This window comes from Ylistrum balloti, unplaced genomic scaffold (assembly GCF_031769215.1).
Source record: "Ylistrum balloti isolate Yb309-2 unplaced genomic scaffold, AGI_CSIRO_Ybal_v1 Utg370562, whole genome shotgun sequence".
NCBI lineage: Eukaryota > Metazoa > Mollusca > Bivalvia > Pectinida > Pectinidae > Ylistrum > Ylistrum balloti.
Window position 1 is genome coordinate 44529 of NW_026782353.1, and position 17600 is coordinate 62128.

The 17600-nt window shown below is 36.6% G+C and overlaps 1 pseudogene; it reads right to left on the bottom strand.

The window, feature by feature from the left end:
- Nucleotides 1-1666: 1666 nt before the first annotated feature.
- On the bottom strand, nt 1667-15970 carry LOC132556340 (serum paraoxonase/arylesterase 1-like; annotated as a pseudogene).
- Between the last annotated feature and the right edge of the window lie 1630 nt (nt 15971-17600).

The window sequence follows — 17600 nt, forward strand, 5'->3', positions numbered from 1 at the left end:
TTTCGCCACATTTAAACCTAAGTGTTTAAGATTTTATCATGTTGAAGCCAATACCATTATCTATGTAACGAAAAACTGAAATTATAATGTCTACCCATATATTTGATGTTTGATAATGATATTGATGGTTACAACACTGAAAATTAGATAGAATAATAATAATCAAAATAAATGTACATATTATGTATATCTTGCCTGTAGAAGAGCCCAGATGTAGATATATGTTAATTTCAGGAAATATGTTAAATTAAATTTCATTTATAACAATAAATTATACAGCTTATACAAAATACATAACAGCGTTTGTTGGTGGTATCCGAGTCACTGATCATTTCAGCGATATTTGTGAGTGAGTGATGATGGAATTATTTACATGTTATTGTAGTGGGAACCAATCGCCAATGGCAACACTATCACAACCAATTCTGATGTACATCCAATAACCTGAATATTCTTATGTAGATCCAATGACCTGTAATTCTTATGTACATCCAATGACCTGTAATTCTTATGTAGATCCAATGACCTGTAATTCTTATGTAGATCCAATGACATGTAATTCTTATGTAGATCCAATGACCTGTAATTCTTATGTAGATCCAATGACATGTAATTCTTATGTAGATCCAATGACCTGTAATTCTTATGTAGATCCAATGACCTGTAATTCTTATGTAGATCCAATGACCTGTAATTCTTATGTAGATCCAATGACATGTAATTCTTATGTAGATCCAATGACCTGTAATTCTTATGTAGATCCAATGACATGTAATTCTTATGTAGATCTAATGACCTGTAATTCTTATGTAGATCCAATGACCTGTAATTCTTATGTAGATCCAATGACCTGTAATTCTTATGTAGATCCAATGACCTGTAATTCTTATGTAGATCCAATGACCTGTAATTCTTATGTAGATCCAATGACCTGTAATTCTTATGTAGATCCAATGACATGTAATTCTTATGTAGATCCAATGACCTGTAATTCTTATGTAGATCCAATGACATGTAATTCTTATGTAGATCCAATGACCTGTAATTCTTATGTAGATCCAATGACCTGTAATTCTTATGTAGATCCAATGACCTGTAATTCTTATGTAGATCCAATGACCTGTAATTCTTATGTAGATCCAATGACCTGTAATTCTTATGTAGATCCAATGACATGTAATTCTTATGTAGATCTAATGACCTGTAATTCTTATGTAGATCCAATGACCTGTAATTCTTATGTAGATCCAATGACATGTAATTCTTATGTAGATCCAATGACCTGTAATTCTTATGTAGATCTAATGACCTGTAATTCTTATGTACATCCTATAACCTGACGATTCTTTTGTACATCCAATAACCTGTAATTCTTATGTACATCCTATAACCTTACGATTCTTATATACATCCAAAACCCTGACGATTCTTACATACATCCTTACAATACTTTTTTTCCAAACAAGTAGTTTCACCAAAGTATCAAAACATTCTACGAATTTTTAGACTGTAAACAGCACAACATCTTTGTTCATTTTTTACTTTCTACAGAATCGTTCTACATCTCTTATAAAAAATAACATGACGCAATATCTAACAGGAGAAGCAATGATTTAATATTAATAATATCAAACTATTACAACAGAATATAAGAACCATCTTTTGATCAGTCCGTGTATACAAGGTCACACACCATTAGTTGATACGCCAGAGTGCCCGCTATCATTTTACCCTGATAGACAGAGGCTACAGTAGATCCGGTTAACTCAGATCCAGAATCTCTGAACACCTCCACAGCCTCCGTAACCTTTCCCTCTGATGTCTTCACCTTCAGGATCTGTGAGGAAATCACATGAAGTCTCATTATGGCAACAAAAAACTGAGACACACAACGTTTAGTCCAACGTACCTCTCAAAGATAACTAACTATTATCCCATTCTCTACAAGCCCAATCAATTTGATATATTCTTACGATAAAATTGCATGAAACAGTTTAAAATTCTTTCAATTTCATCATTATCAACACTAGCACGTAAAGAAGAAACAATAGGTGAAGTTAAATCAATTCAATCAACAAAATCAGATGGGATCAGGCACATCTCAGTATGAAGTTTATTTCAAAATTAAATTAATATCACTAGGTTCAAACCAATTTGAAAGTGTTGTAGAATGTGCACTGTTCTTTTGAACTTGCGCCATTGTCCATTGACAATATTCCCACAAAACAGCTTCACATCTATGTTCCCTCCTGCTGCTGCTGCTCCTCCTCCTCCTCGTTATTTCGATACCTTATAGAAGTGGTACCTTTTATAACTTTAAACCATTCGATTGGATCACACTTGGTATGTTAATACATAATGGCAAGTTCCTGACTCAGTGTCGATTGCTTTTTACGTTTTTTAATTGATGCATTTTAAATGAGAACATCTTGGTTCCGCTAATCTCTATATAAATGTTGTTTGGTCGTATTTTGCCCTAGTATCATTGAATTTCAGTTTGGATTAAAATTATGTTTACATTGTGGTATTTTCTTATTGAATCTTAAATGCCATGAAATCCTCCGACGTCACAATGTAACTGTTTGCTTGGATTTGTCTATGTGTTTTTGTCTTGTAAACCCTTCATGGGGTTTGCCATCATGCTTTACATCCGGTTCGACGACCCCGGTTGACTGGTATGATTTCCAGCTCTGCAGATTAGACGGTTTGTGAAATGTTCTGACTTTTCACATGCCATACCCAGTTTAACTTAAATGAACAAACGAACATTTGGTCCGATAGATTTGTCTTCAGCTGTGAAAATATCTGCCTTGTGTCTTGGATTAGCCTCTAAACATTGTTTCTTCCAAAATCAATATTAATTGGGATTTACTAATTATCGTTATTTATTTCAGTAAATTCAAGGTATGTATTCTGGTTTAATTATGAATATTAGCGTAATTGTATTACATTGTTCGATAGCATACTCTCACAAAAATGTGACTCAAACCATAAGTATAAATAGGTCCCGATTAGAGGTAAACTTTTGTATTGTGTAGGTATTGTTTGCCTTGATATAAAGTGTACGGTTGGTTTCCTTTGCGTGTAATACGAATGTGTATGTTATTCACCAGCACAAAAGACATTAAGAAAATACCATGGCGACATAAGATAATTCAAACTAGGACAAAATAAGAAAAAAGAAGATTAAAAAGGAGACGTAGGAAAAATGCAAGGAGAATAAGACCAGGTGTTCCGGAAAAGTAAACGTCTTCTGCTTCATGGACGGCACTCTTCAAGTAAAACTTGGACAATAAAGTAAGTAGTGTCACGTTTGCAAAGGAAAACAAGATATCTAACGACGGAACAGGCAAACTAACGAGCATCAAACACGTCCAGCTTCATATCATACAACGGAACCAACAGGCAAACTAACGAGCATCAAACACGTCCAGCTTCATATCATACAACGGAACCAACAGGCAAACTAACGAGCATCAAACATGTCCAGCTTCATATCATACAACGGAACCAACAGGCAACCTAACGAGCATGAAACACGTACAGCTTTATATCATACAACGGAACCAACAGGCAAACTAACGAACATCAAACACATTCAGCTTCATATCATACAACGGAACCAACAGGCAACCTAACGAGCATCAAACATTTTCAGCTTTATATCGTACAACGGAACCAACAGGCAAACTAACGAGCATCAAATACGTCCAGCTTTATATCATACAACGGAACCAACAGGCAACCTAACGAGCATGAAACACGTACAGCTTTATATCGTACAACGGAACCAACAGGCAAACTAACGAATATCAAACACGTCCAGCTTCATATCGTACAACGGAACCAACAGGTAAACTAACGAGCATCAAACACGTCCAGCTTTATATCGTACAGCGGAACCAACAGGTAAACTAACGAGCATCTAACACATCCAGCTTTATATCGTACAACGGAACCAACAGGCAAACTAACGAGCATCAAACACGTCCAGCTTTATATCGTACAACGGAACCAACAGGCAAACTAACGTATATTAAACACATCTAGCTTCATATCGTACAACGGAACCAACAGGCAACCTAACGAGCATGAAACACGTACAGCTTTATATCGTACAACGGAACCAACAGGCAAACTAACGAGCATCAAACACGTCCAGCTTTATATCGTACAACGGAACCAACAGGCAAATTAACGTATATGAAACACATCTAGCTTCATATCGTACAACGGAACCAACAGGCAAACTAACGAGCATCTAACACATCCAGCTTTATATCGTACAACGGAACCAACAGGCAAACTAACGAGCATCTAACACATCCAGCTTTATATCGTACAACGGAACCAACAGGCAAACTAACGAGCATCTAACACATCCAGCTTAATATCACAAAAAGGAATTGAATATTTCTCAATGAGATCGCTATGACGACGATAAAGTTTTTTTTTAATTTTAATTTCTGTCAGTTGATGACTTCTTGCACGAAAATCGTGATGATAGGAACTGACATCAAATTATGGTATCAAAACACAAGATGCAAATGATATCGATAACAATAACATCTAGCTGTAGGTCCAACCAAACATCTACCTTTTTATTTCCTGTGTGTAAGTATATCGTTATTTAAACTGTTTCTGGAAGTCAGAGATAAAATGCAGAAGTTACCTGTGAAGGCATACGACTCTGAGGCCCCAGATTGGTAAACTCCATCAGATGGTAGTAAACGGGGTGACATCCTATCCACAGATCTCCGGATTCTTGGTTAATCTCAAAGATGTCCACGAGAGTATTCAAGTACAAGTCCTGTTTGATAAAATTTTAATAATTTTCTTCCTATAATAAAATCCTAAAAGATATTGCTGTTATTAAGCATTTCTTTTTTGTACGCTAACCCTAATGATAGCAAAACTTCAAATGACATGTTATTCAGCACCCTAGGATATAAATCACATTGGTCGGAAAGGTTTAAAATTCTCCTTACCAACGGTTATAATTCAGAAAGCCTGAAGACCAATCAGAATTAATGTATGCTAATGTTCACATGCATATCGTCTCAAAGACTACAATACAGAAGGTCTACAGTATTTCACGATTGTAAATGGGCAAGTGTGGATTTTTTCTAAAAAGTTCCACTGTATGGTATGAATTAGAAAATGGTATACAGAACTACAAGAAACATCTGCTACTACAGCAGAGATTACCGTCCATTAATTATACAAAAGCCAGGATAATTAGTCTTACTCCTACCACAAACACGCAATAATGTTATTTAACTCAAAACCTCACATCTACATGCTCCAGCTTTATATTTACAATATGATATGATTTCAGCTGTTTCCCTCCGAATTCTGGCACGTAGAGGAATCTACAAGAAACCATTATGTTAAATTGTCATGGCATGTCTACTCGGTAACAGGAGCACTTCATGCAACAAACGAGTTAAGTTAGAATAGTTTGTACTTCCGATAAAAGTATTGGTTAAATAAAATAAAACGCTCATTGATATTAAACCAATTGGGCACTGACTCGTCAGAAAAAGTTCCTCGAATATTGTTAGTGATTATGTTCAGCACTGATGACACTAAAATTGTAACCTATATAGAGTTTAATTGTGTGTCATATGATGGAATGGCCCTTTACCCTTGTGATATTCTTATAAACTTTCATACCCTCCTGGTGTATAACGACTATATATATTTCAATCAGCGTCGATTGATTGTATGGACAAGAATGGTTTATCAGTAAATCATTAGCATGTTGACAGTGTCATCTGAGATATCATGTACTAGCCTGTTTACTCTTTATCATTGTGTTGCATAATGTCCTAAGTACACTGCTTTTTGCAGTAATATATTTAATATTTTACCTTGATCTTCAACTTAGCGTTAGTCAGAAGAACTCTGGCACAGTCGACCCAATCTCTATCCCATCCCCATCTCTATCCCAACCCCATCTCTATCCCATCCCCATCTCTATCCCAACCCCATCTCTATCCCATCCCCATCTCTATCCCAACTCCATCTCTATCTCATCCCTATCTCTATCCCAACTCCATCTCTATCTCATCCCTATCTCTATCACATCCCTATCTCTATCACAACCCCATCTCTATCCCATCCCCATCTCTATCCCAACTCCATCTCTATCTCATCCCTATCTCTATCCCATCCCCATCTCTATCCCAACCCCATCTCTATCCCATCCCCATCTCTATCCCAACTCCATCTCTATCTCATCCCTATCTCTATCACATCCCCATCTCTATCCCATCCCCATCTCTATCCCAACTCCATCTCTATCTCATCCCCATCTCTATCTCATCCCCATTTCTCACTTTCTTCTATGTTTCCATTCTACTCATTTTCCTTTCTTTTCTGCTCACAGGCAAAACTGCCTTAACCGTGGACGTATAGCTTGTTAACAGACACACAACAATAAAGTACCAACAAAACAGTCAAACGAATTAAGCAGCCTATGATACGACTAAGTTCAATCTAAAGTAATCGAAGAAAAACGTCAAAATCTAGACTAGCCCCATCATTCAATAAAAACCGTTATGTCCATACACCTGATAATTATAAAGTCAGGTACATGGGTTAATTCTGAACACTATTCGAATGACATATAATGAGAACCTGAACCATTGACCAAGGGTTTACACAGCCGGTGTCGTTGACAGAGCATAAGACCTTACTCTTCAGGAGCATATGGTCTTGTGTTCCTGTTACACACACACACCCTCACACACACACATCAGTTGTTCTAACAAAGTTAGTGTTCTAGTTACTTTTCTATGACGCTATAAGATGGATGACATGTGATATATGTCGTATCCCTGTTAAGTACTAGCCACTTCAATGATTTTTGTTACTTTGAGCGTAAGACTGTTCAGCAAGAAGTTCGGGGTTTCTATCTATGTAAACACATTGTGTACTGGCCGCAATATAACTCTCAGCTGAAGAGATTGGGGAATTTTCTCTTTGGCTCCAACGGTTAAATGTAAGATTCCTAAGACAGATGTCTTGATATCTGATGCTAAGTCTGATGTAATACGTAATATAACGCTGGGCTAGATATGTCCTCGTTGGTTCGACGATCGCTTGAGCGTGAAAGTCCCTGATTGGAATCCTCGCGGAAGCACAAAAGAGAGAGGAATAAATACAAAAATAAAAATAAACAAATAAATAAAAGACTTTATAACAGTGACTTACAAAATTAGTTTTGGAGATGTAATTGAGTCGACGTGTATAACAGTGACTTACAAAATTAGTTTTGGAGATGTAATTGAGTCGACGTGTATAACAGTGACTTACAAAATTAGTTTTGGAGATGTAATTGAGTCGACGTGTATAACAGTGACTTACAAAGTTAGTTTTGGAGATGTAATTGAGTCGACGTGTATAGCAGTGACTTACAAAGTTAGTTTTGGAGATGTAATTGAGTCGACGTGTATAGCAGTGACTTACAAAGTTAGTTTTGGAGATGTAATTGAGTCGACGTGTATAGCAGTGACTTACAAAGTTAGTTTTGGAGATGTAATTGAGTCGACGTGTATAACAGTGACTTACAAAGTTAGTTTTGGAGATGTAATTGAGTCGACGTGTATAACAGTGACTTACAAAGTTAGTTTTGGAGATGTAATTGAGTCGACGTGTATAACAGTGACTTACAAAGTTAGTTTTGGAGATGTAATTGAGTCGACGTGTATAACAGTGACTTACAAAGTTAGTTATGGAGATGTAATTGAGTCGACGTGTATAACAGTGACTTACAAAGTTAGTTTTGGAGATGTAATTGAGTCGACGTGGAGTAATGTCTGTGATTCCTTCTGGAATATAAACTCTTCCACGTGATCCAGCATGGTTAATAACCATAAGAGTTATCTCCCCTGCAACGGTAGAGTTGTACATCAGAAATTACATATTTGTGTTTAGGGTTATTTAAACAAGACGACGACGGACAAAAGGCATTTCCTATTGCCTAGTTTCAGCTGACCTAAACTGATTGCTCTTCTACTCCTACTCCTCGTTCTCCCTTGTTAACAAATAGATATGTCAGTGATTTATATAAGGGAAAGAAAATCTATAATATCACAGAAAATAAAACCTCATAATTTGATAAAACGATAGTAGATAAAAGTATACATCTGAAAATGTAAAAAGTATACATCTTATAAATTATAACTAACCGTCAATCATCCTTTATGGCCAACGACTGTCGACATGATAATGCTACTGTAATATCATATAACACTGGTAGGATTAAATAATACGAGTGCTGATAACACGGGATAAGCATTCGATAGAGTCTGGAACGATGTCTTAGCTTGACAGACAATGAATAGACAAGAAATGGATTTCCTTCAACTTTTAATTTTGTGTATGCGGACTAATCTACGTGTCTAGACTTCATGCATTACCAGTATATATTTACAGCCGATGTCATATCGTTGTAAGAAATGAAAACGTGTGGATGTCCATATGTCACGTGACGAAGTGATTTGATTGTACCACTCAACAAACTGTTGATGACAATGACATTAAGTCTACATCTATGACTTGTCAGATCAGGTTGATTACTATCTGATTCATCCTAAGTAAATGACGGTCGTTTTTGTTAAGGTACAACTCCTAAATGCAATGAGAAAATGTCTTTCCGTCGGTTCATTATTTTGAAAACAAAACACAATTTACAATAAATAAAAACAACTTTCAATTCATCAACGCTTATAAACGTTACCAGTGATTTGTTAAACATGAGCTGTAAACATAGCACATAGTTTAATTTCAGCAGAGAGGGTGTGTACTGGAAATGACTGGAAATGGCTAGAGCAATCGTTATCATTGATGAAATCAAAAACTTTGAAAAATTCACACAAAAATGATAATAGATAACTGTCAGATATCACGTTGCTTTGTCCATCTTGTCACAATTTGAGCTGGAGACCTGGTAGTTTACAGGATTTGTACCGGTGCTACTGTCCTGCCATGCAGAGAGGCCATGGAAAGAGGCATCCGACACATCACGAATAGAGCTGGTAATGTGTAACTCCTTCACCTCATGTGACGGACTGTCAAGCTGATTAAACTCCAAAAGAAGAATTCGGCCTCAAGTCCAGGAGCAGCATCCCTGACAAACAATAGGATAAAAGGGGAGAAAAACGCTTTTATGTCTATATCCTATAAATTATCAAATTATAAATTACTAATAAATATGGCCTACTCACGTTACTAGCTAGGTATGTAGTTGATCGTCATATCTAGAATTTGCTTGTCAGTATCACAGTATTAGAATCGCTTTGCTAATGATTACTTCTTTTAAGTCACTACAAGCGTCAAAAAATGTTTTCTTGCATTTAAGTTTCATTTTTGTCTTATTTTTTGTGAGTGACGTCTTGTCCTGCATAATCAATCCATATCCATCCAGGTACGTGTGATATAATCACCCGATAGGTTGATAGTCTATGGACTGATATCAAGTTTTTACTGAGGCAAAAATCTACATCTGATCCTCGACACTTATGGAAAAATTAGGAACGAGAACGTCCAAATTTAAGTACATGTACGTGTGTGATAAGTCTAAAGTCTACTGCCGTCTTCATTAAGTAAATTAATTTTTGTTCAGGATTATAAATTGCTTTGAGTTTGTAAATTACATAAATGAATTGCATTAACCATGGAAAAGGATTATCTTCCTGATGAAGAGGGTAAAATCGCTTCGTCATAAACAGTGACAAGTTTGGTCAAATTCTCTGTCAACAGTACGGAATGGTATGAATTAATGAGTATTATACCGGGAACCAAGTCCCCTGTCGTACCAAGCGTACTATCGCGGTTTCCGTATTCGTTATAATCGTGTTTTACAGACTTCACTTTGACCACTACTCCCCTCCACCACCCCTTAAAATATCTTCTTGAAAAAAGTGTGACAGAGGTCATTTTTCATCTAAATGCCTCCGCTAGGAATCGAACCCGTGACCCCTGACTTACTAATCTGACGCTTGTTCATGAAGTAAACGCATTTTAGATATTGGACAAGCATCTTCCCGCACAAAAACTTTGAATATTAGAGAGATTATTAGCAATAAACCGGATAAACAAACCGAGGAGATGAAGGCCAAACCATTGTCTAACACGGTGAGGTCTCCTGAACCACCATCTGTAACCAAATAAATGGGATTAAAGATATTTCCTGAACTTAAACAGTCTTATTTATAAAACTGATTGGTGCCGCTTGTACATATCGTAAAATATAAGATAAAACACGACACAATGAATTGGGTTAAGATAATCTTCCCAGAGTCTATTTATAGAATTGTGCATGTTTATCTATTTCACCTATTTGTCAATGAGACGATAAATAAGACCATATATCTAATTTTAATGATTTAATATCTTGTGATGACAACTGTCTTTATGACAAGTGTGATGACAACTGGCTTTATGACAAGTGTGATGACAGCTGGGTTTATTACAAGTGTGATGACAACTGGTTTTATGACAAGTGTGATGACAGCTGGGTTTATTACAAGTGTGATGACAACTGGTTTTATGACAAGTGTGATGACAACTGGTTTTATGACACGTGTGATGACAGCTGGTTTTATAACAAGTGTGATGACAGCTGGTTTTATTACAAGTGTGATGACAGCTGGTTTTATAACAAGTGTGATGACAGCTGGTTTTATAACAAGTGTGATGACAGCAGGTTTTGTTACAAGTGTGTTGACAACTGATTTTGATGACAAGTGTGATGACAACTGGTTTTATTACAAGTGTGATGACAACTGGTTTTATGACAAGTGAGATGACAACTGATTTTATGACAAGTGAGATGACAACAGGTTTTATGACAAGTGAGATGACAGCTGGTTTTATAACAAGTGTGATGACAGCTGGTTTTATTACAACTGTGATGACAACTGTTTTTTATGACAAGTGTGATGACAGCTGGTTTTATGACAAGTGTGATGACAACTGTTTTTTATGACAAGTGTGATGACAGCTGGTGTTATAACAAGTGTGATGACAGCTGGTTTTATGACACGTGTGATGACAACTGATTTTGATGACAAGTGTGATGACAACTGGTTTTATGACAAGTGAGATGACAGCTGGTTTTATAACAAGTGTGATGAAAACTGGTTTTACAACAAGTGAGATGACAGCTGGTTTTATAACAAGCGGCATTAATACCTTCGTTATATTTTTCTTTACCATGTGTGCACGTGATATCTCATTAATGTGATTTACGAGTACTTTGAATCCTTCCTTGAAAATGGCGTCCATCGTACAAAAAACATCATGTCAACGTAATCACAGCCCAAATCCAAATAAAACTAGGGCAAAATATCAACAAGGAGACCCCTGAACAAGCTGAATTAGACCAGGTGTTCTGGAAGAGAATTAATGATTTGATTTTGAATTTTTCTATAAATGATGCTACTTTCTACAGACCTGCGCCGTCTAGATATCTACATGGTCCAGGTCGGTGATGGATTATTGTCCGGGTTTTGTGATAGTCCATAAAAACCTTAAAAAAGGAGACAAACATACATTAATTCTGGACAATGATTCGCGAATTTATAAAATATTCAGTTACACGAGTCAATGAAATAAATTTGTTTGATGTTAAAAAAGAACAAAAAGTGGAAATACCAAAGATGTACATGTCTTTTTCTGGATTCCTGAGTTAATACCATGACTTACCAATAACGTACCGAACGTTGTAGTATAAACGCCACCAGGATGGTCAGACGGACGGCAGACTTACCAATAACGTACCGAACGTTGTAGTATAAACGCCACCAGGATGGTCAGACGGACGGCAGACTTACCAGAAACGTACAGAACGTTGTAGTATAAATGCCACCATGACGGTCAGACGGACGGCAGACTTACCAGTAACGTACAGAACGTTGTAGTATAAACGCCACCAGGACGGTCAGACGGACGGCAGACTTACCAGTAACAGTAATGATAATCCGTAACATGATCTTTAAAAGAGCAACAGTGCTTTCATATTAATACATTTAAAGTCTTCCAGAAACCCTAAAAATAACTCCTTCCATCCCATATTTTAGCTACAAAACAATTAACAGGAACACCTGTTCCCGTAGTTATGAGAAAGCTACAACACAACCAACAGGAAACACCTGTTCCCGTAGTTATGAGAAAGCTACAACACAACCAACAGGAACACCTGTTCCCATAGTTATGTGAAAGCTACAACAACACCAACAGGAAACACCTGTTCCCATAGTTATGAGAAAGCTACAACACAACCAACAGGAACACCTGTTCCCATAGTTATGAGAAAGCTACAACACAACCAACAGGAACACCTGTTCCTATAGCTACGTGATAGCTACAAAACAACCAACAGGAACACCTGTTCCTATAGCTACTTGATAGCTACAACACAACAAACAGAGACAGCCTTTTTATTTTTTAATTTTAAACTAATGACCGTAGCGACTAATCAACAACTGATTTGAATACATCGTGACTAAATTGGATGATTTGACCACATTTAGACATCGTACAAAGTTAACAACAGTAAAAACTTCCTTTCATTTTTCGTAACTTGGATATCTCGAAGTCTTCTATTGCGAGTTAGTTGTCGACATCTTGTGAGAGTATTGTTAGGAACAATGCATGAAATATAATCACGTTTATCATACAGCTTGATGGAAAGCTTTCCCTGCTGTCATTGTATGAAAAGGTCAAGGTTATTGTGTCCCCTGAGTTCCTATTCTGGTGAGTAAATATGACGGACTTAGTTCATTAATATCTTGTTTAAAGACAAGACGTCATCAAAATATCTGAAAGTGAAAATGAAGTTTTTGCAAAGTGTTTTTGACGTGTGCTTGTAAGCGCTTCGTAGAGATATCGTTACCCAGACATTTCACACAAAATACCCTTCATTTTAGTTCACAATCATATATACTAACTATAAAAACGATGTTGTCTTAAAAAATCAGAAAAAATAATTCCTAACGTTATATTTTATTTTTGTTTGGTGTAAACTTTCCACTTTGCTTTAGTTCCACTATAACAGTCAGCGCGTGATTTCTCCTGATCCCCGACAAAATAGATATTTATATAGGTAGTATTCTTTGCATTCTTTCGGGAAAAATTCTAGCAGGAAAACGTCACTTATTGGCGAACATAAACGTTTGCGTGGAGCTATTGGAGCTCGAATGCGACAGGACAGTTTGGAATGCAAATATTCGTTCACACGAAACTTTGTTGAGTCCAGTACACTATTTCAACATTTTTGTACTAAAAACAACAACATTCGACACAAGCTCCATATAAGAATTTATTGTAAATCAGCAACTTGTGTTTTATTTCAACCAATAAACAGGCCGCTAACTTTACAGACTGTTGTAAGAACTGTTCATGGTGAATGTGATGCTTATTTGAGGTTACGATACCATTTTTTGTTGGTGCTTTGTTACATCAATAGATTTCTATATATAATATGACAACACGTTACAGACAATAATCATCACTACACACCATAGCATCACATATAACATCACAGGTGACGTCACAGGTACCATTTGAGAAAACAACCAATTTAACAACAAATGCTTGATAAGCTAGACATGTCGTAAGGACAATGGCTGACTAACAACAGATAATTAATCTGTATCCACAGCAATGTCGTTTCACTCTGTTATCCGTGGCATATAATCTTTCAGTATTTGTGATGAAATATTAAATCATGCTATCTCTAACGCGTGGAAAGTTCTTGAAATAATTCTTTCGTGGACATGGATACTATAGAACACATACATAAACACCTCATTATCATACTCAGACAGAGAAGAGCAAATAACGAATTAAAATGTAAGATACACTGTTGTTTAGTCCTTGTAGGACTAGAGGTGATGCTTCGGGCCGAAATGTCTAAACTTGGAAGGCTAATGAGGGTAACCGAATTTAATCTCATGTATTTCCGGTATCAACTTAGGGTTCGGTTTAAAGTCGGATCCTTCTCCAAACTAATCATGTTTTAGTAACACAACAGCGCTCGTTTATCAGCTTTTCTCTACTACAAAATCTCAGAAGTACACATATTGTATTAAAATATAAATATCTCTTAGATTTAGCATATGTATGCTACCAAGAGAATCGTTTAAGTACGTTCACAATGGTTAAATCTTGTTTCTACCAGTCTAAACATCTGACTGCTTATATTAGTATTCTAAAAGAAAAACAAACAAACAATACACAATGTTTTACTTGAGGAACAACTTTTTAATTCTAAATGACATAGCATTTGATTTTTATATTATTTAGATACCGTGCAAGCTGGAAACAAATCTGTGATTTTTCGTGCTTGAAATCTGGACATGTGGTATTGATTTTATTAAGGATAGAGTGATCGGTGTAGAGACGTCATGAAATCCATTTAACATTAGAGTTACAAAGGGAAACCAACAGTTTGAAAGGGTAAACGGGCGTTTAGCTGTGTTTATTTAGTCACATATACACGATCCATTTCTAAACTAAACAGCTAAATGCCCGTTTATTTAGTCACATGATCCATTTCTAAACTAAACAGTTAAATGCCCGTTTATTTAGTCACATGATCCATTTCTAAACTAAACAGCTAAATGCCCGTTTATTTAGTCACATGATCCATCTCTAAACTAAACAGTTAAATGCCCGTTTATTTAGTCACATGATCCATCTCTAAACTAAACAGTTAAATGCCCGTTTATTTAGTCACATGATCCATCTCTAAACTAAACAGTTAAATGCCCGTTTATTTAGTCACATGATCCATCTCTAAACTAAACAGTTAAATGCCCGTTTATTTAGCCACATGATCCATCTCTAAACTAAACAGCTAAATGCCCGTTTATTTAGCCACATGATCCATCTCTAAACTAAACAGCTAAATGCCCGTTTATTTAGCCACATGATCCATCTCTAAACTAAACAGCTAAATGCCCGTTTATTTAGCCACATGATCCATCTCTAAACTAAACAGCTAAATGCCCGTTTATTTAGCCACATGATCCATCTCTAAACTAAACAGCTAAATGCCCGTTTATTTAGCCACATGATCCATCTCTAAACTAAACAGTTAAATGCCCGTTTATTTAGTCACATGATCCATCTCTAAACTAAACAGTTAAATGCCCGTTTATTTAGCCACATGATCCATCTCTAAACTAAACAGCTAAATGCCCGTTTATTTAGCCACATGATCCATTTCTAAACTAAACAGCTAAATGCCCGTTTATTTAGTCACATGATCCATCTCTAAACTAAACAGCTAAATGCCCGTTTATTTAGCCACATGATCCATCTCTAAACTAAACAGCTAAATGCCCGTTTATTTAGTCACATGATCCATCTCTAAACTAAACAGCTAAATGCCCGTTTATTTAGTCACATGATCCATTTCTAAACTAAACAGCTAAATGCCCGTTTATTTAGCCACATGATCCATCTCTAAACTAAACAGCTAAATGCCCGTTTATTTAGCCACATGATCCATCTCTAAACTAAACAGCTAAATGCCCGTTTATTTAGCCACATGATCCATCTCTAAACTAAACAGCTAAATAGGACTTAACAACAAGTCAGCCAAATTGGTTAAATTTCATGGTTGATAAAATTTACCGTGTATGAACGTAGCGTTTCTGATTAAGTAATATATTGTTTATTCAGTTTCTATGTCCCTGGTAGAACTATTTCACACCTCTGTGATGTGGTGTGGCCTTTGAGTCTGCAGATTTTAAGGAGTTATAACATTTTGACTTCCTTAAGATCAGTCCGTGTATACAAGGTCACACACCATTAGTTGATACGCCAGAGTGCCCACTATCATTTTACCCTGATAGACAGAGGCTACAGTAGATCCGGTTAACTCAGATCCAGAATCTCTGAACACCTCCACAGCCTCCGTAAACTTTCCCTCTGATGTCTTCACCTTCAGGATCTGTGAAAAGATAGTTTTAAATGATATAACTAGGCAGAAAACACCTACCACCTACCACAATCTGAACAGGTAAAGAGCTGTGAACCTACCAGAATCTTAGCAGGTATAGAACTGTGAACCTACTACAATCTGAACAAGTATAGAACTGTGAACCTACCACAATCTGAACAGGTATAGAACTGTGAACCTACCACAATCTGAACAGGTATAGAACTGTGAACCTAGAACAATATGTGAACCTACAGCAATCTGAACAGGTAATGAGCTGTGAACCTACCAGAATCTGAGCAGGTATAGAACTGTGAACCTACAACAATTTGAACAGGTATAGAACTGTGAACCTACCACAATCTGAACAAGTATAGAACTGTGAACCTACAACAATCTGAACAGGTATAGAACTGTGAACCTACAACAATCTGAACAGGTATAGAACTGTGAACCTACCACAATCTGAACAGGTAAAGAACTGTGAACCTACCACAATCTGAACAGGTATAGAACTGTGAACCTACCACAATCTGAACAGGTATAGAACTGTGAACCTACAACAATCTGAACAGGTATAGAACTGTGAACCTACCAGAATCTGAACAGGTATAGAACTGTGAACCTACAACAATCTGAACAGGTATAGAACTGTGAACCTACCACAATCTGAACAGGTATAGAACTGTGAACCTACAGCAATCTGAACAAGTATAGAACTGTGAACCTACCAGAATCTGAACAGGTATAGAACTGTGAACCTACCACAATCTGAACATCTATAGAACTGTTAATCTACAACAATCTGAACAGGTATGGAACTATTAACCTACCAGAATCTGAACAGGTAAAGAGCTGTCAACCTACCAGAATCTGAACAGGTATAGAACTGTGAACCTACCACAATCTGAACAGGTATAGAACTGTGAACCTACCACAATATGAACAGGTATAGAACAGTTAACCTACTACAATCTGAACAGGTAAAGAACTGTGAACCTACCAGAATCTGAACAGGTATAGAACTGTGAACCTACCACAATCTGAACAGGTATAGAACTGTGAACCTACCACAATATGAACAGGTATAGAACAGTTAACCTACTACAATCTGAACAGGTAAAGAACTGTGAACCTACCAGAATCTGAACAGGTATAGAACTGTGAACCTACCAGAATCTGAACAAGTATAGAACTGTGAACCTACAACAATCTGAACAGGTATAGAACTGTGAACCTACAACAATCTGAACAGGTATAGAACTGTGAACCTACAACAATCTGAACAGGTAAAGAACTGTGAACCTACAACAATCTGAACAGGTATAGAACTGTGAACCTACCACAATCTGAACAAGTATAGAACTGTGAACCTACCACAATCTGAACAGGTATAGAACTGTGAACCTACCACAATATGAACAGGTATAGAACAGTTAACCTACTACAATCTGAACAGGTAAAGAACTGTGAACCTACCAGAATCTGAACAGGTATAGAACTGTGAACCTACCAGAATCTGAACAAGTATAGAACTGTGAACCTACAACAATCTGAACAGGTATAGAACTGTGAACCTACAACAATCTGAACAGGTATAGAACTGTGAACCTACAACAATCTGAACAGGTAAAGAACTGTG